At 39.7% G+C, this 6,000-nt stretch overlaps 1 protein-coding gene across 3 annotated transcripts in view; it reads right to left on the bottom strand.

Moving 5' to 3' along the window:
* Positions 1-5,719, bottom strand: part of hrh1 (histamine receptor H1) — a 41,398-nt gene extending 35,679 nt beyond the window's left edge. The window contains exon 1 of one of the 3 annotated variants that reach the window (XM_057844859.1): positions 5,536-5,719. The gene's annotated coding sequence lies outside the window, so the exon portion shown is untranslated. Of the gene's footprint in view, positions 1-2,089; positions 2,849-5,535 lie in introns of those variants that run through there. The other 2 variants (XM_057844862.1, XM_057844861.1) reach the window with 2 other exon arrangements.
* Positions 5,720-6,000: the final 281 nt, after the last annotated feature.

Here is a 6,000-nt window from a genome sequence, read left to right on the forward strand (position 1 = left end):
GGGCTGACACGTCATTCTTGCGACTTCACGTTATTGTAAACCAGTACTTATCAAGCAGAGGGTCGCGCCCCCCTGCACAGAGTGATGCCAGGGGTGGCGCATGTGACCTCAGGGAACATACTTTTTTGCCATACTGGAATAAAGTGTAATTGCACATCCACTCAGTGGGTGTCAGTGGCGCTCTGATTTTCAGAGTGTGCGCAGTATTTTTGAACCAAACAAGAGCACACAGCAAAAAACACTAGATATATGAAGAGCTAAGATGAGGAAATGACAAAGTGTATGTAGTGTTTGGCTTTTGACTTTGACCAATAATACAGTGGGAGACGAGGAAAGACCACTCTGTTTTTTGTGTCTACAAATGATTGCAGCGGACAGCAGGAAGCCAAATCAATTCAGATGCCACTTTAAAGACATTAGACCCTAATCACATAGATAAGCCGCTTGATTTTTTTTTTTTTTTCAACGAAAACGTGCCGAATATTGCCAACAATCGTCCCGCTTGGTCAGAATTACATCAGTAAACCAGCGAGCACTGTTTGCATCATATAAGGTGCATATTAAGTTGCTCAGTGCAAAATAGCCCCACACCATAGAAAAGGAGCTGACACTGCCTGCAGCAAAAAATAAAAATTGTACATCTCCCCAGCTGTTTTTGTTCTATTTATTTTTGTTTTTTCAGTCTAATTGTTTGGCATATTGTCCTCATGAGTTAATGTTGCTAATCAATTTGAATTTGTTATTATTTATTGGTTTTATTCAGTTTTATTTTTCACAATTGATTGATTGATTTCGAGCAGTAATAAAGAAATACAACAGCAAAAGGGTTAAAAAATATATATAATAACAGTACCGTAATCTTGATTATAATAAATACAAACAAATAAATATTTAGCTCGAAAAGGAGTGGAAAGAAGCTGAGCTTTTTTGGCGTCTGACCCCCAATTCACTCCTTACAATTTCCTTGAGAATACAGTCAATTCCCAATGTTGTCATCATCATCGCCATCATCACCATCACTACGGCCATCACTACCAAATGATCAACGGTCAAAAAACCCAGATACCAGACAGACGTTGAAAAGATGTTGAATCAACATTCCGCTGTCAATCCTATATCAACGTTGACACCTGACATTATTTGTCATCACTTTTGCACCCTTGATTAATGTTGTTCCAACATTGAAATCCTTACAAAACCTAAATGTCATTTCGATTATCAATATTATTGGAGCAAAAAGAAACAGCTAGGCCGACTAATAAAATAATTATGGATGAACAATAGACAACAAAATTTGTGTGTGTATATGTATATACATATACATATATACTGTATATATATATATATATATATATATATAATAAATAATAAAAACTTGGCTAGATTTTGAATTATTTTTGAGTCACAACAATAGAAAACTTCATTAACGTTCAGTAAACTTATTTCAAACTTAAGACTCCTTCTCAGTCTAACGAGCTTCGCTGCAAACTTTGCCACAAACGCGGTCAAAGGCATAGCGTAGCCACTTCTGCACAACAGCAGCAAATGCATATTGTGATGCGTCCATCCCTATCTACCTCTTCAATGTATCTGAAAAATACAAACAAAAGGTCATTCACAGTTCAATCATATCAAGGAATTCAAGCAGGTATCATGGGTTAGTTTAACATACTTCAGTATTTTGTGGTGAAGTGAGTTTCTCAACCAATCTCAAACCAAATGAGGGCTGCATGTGGGAAAGGAGCTAGATTTGCTAGCTAGCTACGATGGGAAAATGACCGCACTGTCTTGGTGTTCAATAAATTAATTTAGACAAGGCTCGATTGTGTAATATCTAGTGATTTTAGTGCTTTAATTGGAAAAAGAATTACGTTTGCCGAAACTAAGTTCTACACGGCTAACATCCAGGCTAAGTAGGTCTTTGCTTATATGTCAATCACAGCAAATGCTCCGTTTCTTACAATTTCAGCAACTTTGTCACGTTGTGTCAGGCAAACCGTTATATATACATCTTTGATGACAAACGCGGTTCATTCTACCGTAAGACATCATTGCTGATGACGGCTCTGAAGAAAAGCAACAGGCTTACCTTTAAATATGGCTATTCTTAAATGAGGCGCTTCCAGTGGAGTTCATTTGAGGTGATATGCTGTCTTCCCGGTCAACCACCAACACAACTATTGTTTGACCATAACACCCTTTTCAATCATATATCCCGGTCAATCAAAAATCCAACTATTTGTCAACATTATTTCATCAACTATAAAACAATGTTAACCCAACCATCGCCTGACACACCATGGAACAACGTTGTTTCAACGTCACTGTCAGGTCTCATCGGTATTTGCAATGTTGATTCAACTGTTATGGCTCACTCAGCCTAGCCTTCACCTCCTCCTCCCCCCACTCCTCACTGACTCTGCTGTGCACACCTGTCATCAATCACCACACCTGCATCCACTTCACAATCAACAGCCTGCCACTACAAAAGACCGGTCTGCACGTCATTCAATGCCAGAGCTTCACCTAACCTCACATGGTAAAGTACAGGCCACTCACGCAACCAAACTTTGACTTATTCATATCCCTTTTCTTCACAGCAACTCCAAGCCATCTCAGCCTTCCAACTCTGCAGTGCCTCCACCTCTCGTCATTCCTTTTTTATTTTCTTGTTTAATAAACACGCCCTCGGGCTCCTCGTCACCTCTGCCTCCTCATTGCTGCGCTTTTGGGTCGAACATTCCAGCCACCATAACATTCAACATTTTTTATTGTCGAAAATTTCAATGTCGACCATACTGATGATTTTGATGGAAAATCAAACGTTTATTCAACGTCGATCGGCTGTCTGGGAATGTACCTTGAGTGTATTTTTACAGTTTGGATTTTTTTTTTTTTTTTTTTGTTAATTCAGGCAAATTGACACATTTCAAGTCTTTTCTGTTACAAACAAAACAATGTTAATAAAGGTATACTTTATTGTAAGTTGCTCTATAATACTTTTTTCTTTAATATTAAAAAGGTCACAATGTTATGCAGAGGGGTAATTCTAATAACTTTATTGACAAATGATACTTCGGACAGTGGGGCAAATAAGTATTTAGTCAACCACTAATTGTGCAAGTTCTCCGACTTGAAAATATTAGAGAGGCCTGTAGTTGTCAACAAGGGTAAACCTCAACCATGAAAGACAGAATGTGGGGAAAAAAAACCAGAAAATCACATTGTTTGATTTTTAAAGAATTTATTTGCAAATCATGGCGGAAAATAAGTATTTGGTCAATACCAAAAGTTCATCTCAATACTTTGTTATGTACCCTTTGTTGGAAATAATGGAGGCCAAACGTTTTCTGTAACTCTTCACAAGCTTTTCACAAACTGTTGCTGGTATTTTGGCCTATTCCTCCATGCAGATCTGCTCTAGAGCAGTGATGTTTTGGGGCTGTTGTTGGGCAACACGGACTTTCAACTCCCTCCTCACCCCGTGGTGTCAAAATGATAACAAGAACGGGGAGCAAAAATCCCAGAACCACACGGGGGGACCTAGTGAATGACCTACAGAGAGCTGAGACCACAGTAACATAGGCTACTATCAGTAACACAATGCCCTGCTAGGGACTCAAATCCTGCACTGCCAGACATGTCCCCCTGCTGAAGAAAGTACACGTCCAGGCCCGTCTGCAGTTCGCTAGAGCATCTGGATGATCCAGAAGAGAATGGGAGAATGTGTTGTGGTCAGAAGAAACCCAAATAGAACTTTTTGGTAGAAACACAGGTTCTCTTGTTTGGAGGAAAAATACTGAATTGCACCATACCCACTATGAAGCATGGGGGTGGAAACATCATGCTTTGGAGCTGTTTTTCTGCAAAGGGACCAGGTCGACTGATGTGTGTTAAGGAAGAATAAATGGGGCCATGTATCGAGAGATTTTGAATGAAAATCTCCTTCCATCAGCAAAAGCATTGAAGATGAGACGTGGCTGGGTCTTTCAGCATGACAATGATTCCAAACACACAGCCAGGGCAACAAGGGAGTGGCTTCGTAAGAAGCATTTCAAGGTCCTGGAGGGGCCTAGCCAGTCTCCAGGTCTCAACCCCATGGAAAATCTGCGGAGGGAGTTGAAAGTCCATGTTGCCCAACGACGGCCTCAAAACATCATCGCTCTAGAGGAGATCTGCATGGAGGAATGGGCCAAAATACCAGCAACAGTGTGTGAAAAGCTTGTGAAGAGTTACAGAAAACGTTTGCCCTTCGTTATTGCCAACAAAGGGTAAATAACAAAGTATTGAGATGAAATTTGGTATTGACCAAATTCTTACTTATTTTCCACCATGATTTGCAAAATTATTTAAAAATCAAGGTTTTTTTCCCCACATTTTGTCTCTCATGGTTGAGGTTTAACCATGTTGACAATTACAGGCCTTTCTAATATTTTCAAGTGGGACAACTTAGTGGTTGACTAAATACTTATTTGCCCCGGCGGCAGAAATATAATAACAGAGGGGGTGGGGGGGGGAGGGGGGTGCGAAATGTTTACGTCTTCCTGGAGGGGGAATAATTGAGAAACACTGCATATCAGCATATAGAGGACATTCAGTTTTCAAGTGCTTTTTTTTTAAAGAATACTGTACTGTATATATTAAGTAAATCAGACAAAGAATATATGCACAATTCAAATAGATCTGACATTTTTACATTTCCTTTACCACCTGATGAGGCAACATGTTTCTGGGTAAAGCTAATTTACCATTTGGATGATTGCGGTCACATGAGGCTGGGTGCATGTTTATATGGTTGAACTTGAACCCAAAGAACAACCTAACTGTATATCTGTATAATATCCAGACTGATTGGTCTCTCCTGATTAACAATAACAGATTTGGAAAATATTAAGTACTAAATAAATTGTAATAAAAAAAAGTGCTGTCCATGAAGAAGCAGAATATTGTGTAGCACTGAGACGTGAGTCATATCCACGGATTCTTTCATTCCTAAATAAATCATGGTGTTGCTCCAAGGCTAATGTAGACTATTTGATTGAAAAAATAATGTACTATTTAATAAATGTAACATCCTGTCTGTTGCTGACGGGCTCGTTAAAATCACATTTTCAAAATGTACCTCACTGAACCACAAAAACGTGAACCAGTCCCACAGTGTCGGTAGTGGATGAAATTTAATTATTTTCTAGTTAGGAATACACTAGTTGTCTGCGCTCTCCCCTCACAATTGAATTGTGCGTAATGACCATTGTTGCCTCTTTAGCATCATTATCAGCGGAAGCCTCTAACGAGCGCAAATTTCGTGTCCTGTTCGCGGACCATCATTTAAGAAGCATGACAATTTAGTCATAATTTACAATGTAGATCGAGGTTTCGGGAGTTTAACACAGCCTGTTGAGCTGCACGTCCCAACTTTTAAGCAGGTAAAAACCAACCGCGCACAGACCTCAATTAGAATCCGAAAAAGTAATTTAGACACACGCGAGACATTTGTTTTAGCTAATCTAGTAAAATAGAAGGTTCGAGTCTTACCAGACAAAGTGTAAATATTCCACAATGTATTCCAGTCGCGACTGACCATATATGCGTTGACAGACACCTGAGAGTCTGGAGCGCGCTGAATCACCAATGCAGCCGCCCCCTCCTGAAGTGAAGAAGTTGTCATTAGATGACGAAGTAAAATGGGGGGGAAGCCAATGAAGCTCGGCAAATATGTAACGAGTGTCTTCTGTTCTTCGGAGGACTGGGCAAATTTCCTTCAGACAGCAAGCGGGAGGGGTAGAGGCGGAGGATATTAGCATATGGGTGGCATTGGTCACAATCTAATTGCTGGGTATTCAAAATAAAGCTGTCACATTGATGTCTTCCAAATTCGACTCCTTCATTTAAACCAAATGAAAGACTAGGATTGTAACTGTGAATATTACAAGGGTGTAGGTTTGGGCTCAACATTGGTAGGGACGATATGACAGCATAACATGCATGTACACTTTTTGC

The sequence above is a fragment of the Corythoichthys intestinalis genome, chromosome 9, assembly GCF_030265065.1.
Source record: "Corythoichthys intestinalis isolate RoL2023-P3 chromosome 9, ASM3026506v1, whole genome shotgun sequence".
Classification (NCBI taxonomy): domain Eukaryota; kingdom Metazoa; phylum Chordata; class Actinopteri; order Syngnathiformes; family Syngnathidae; genus Corythoichthys; species Corythoichthys intestinalis.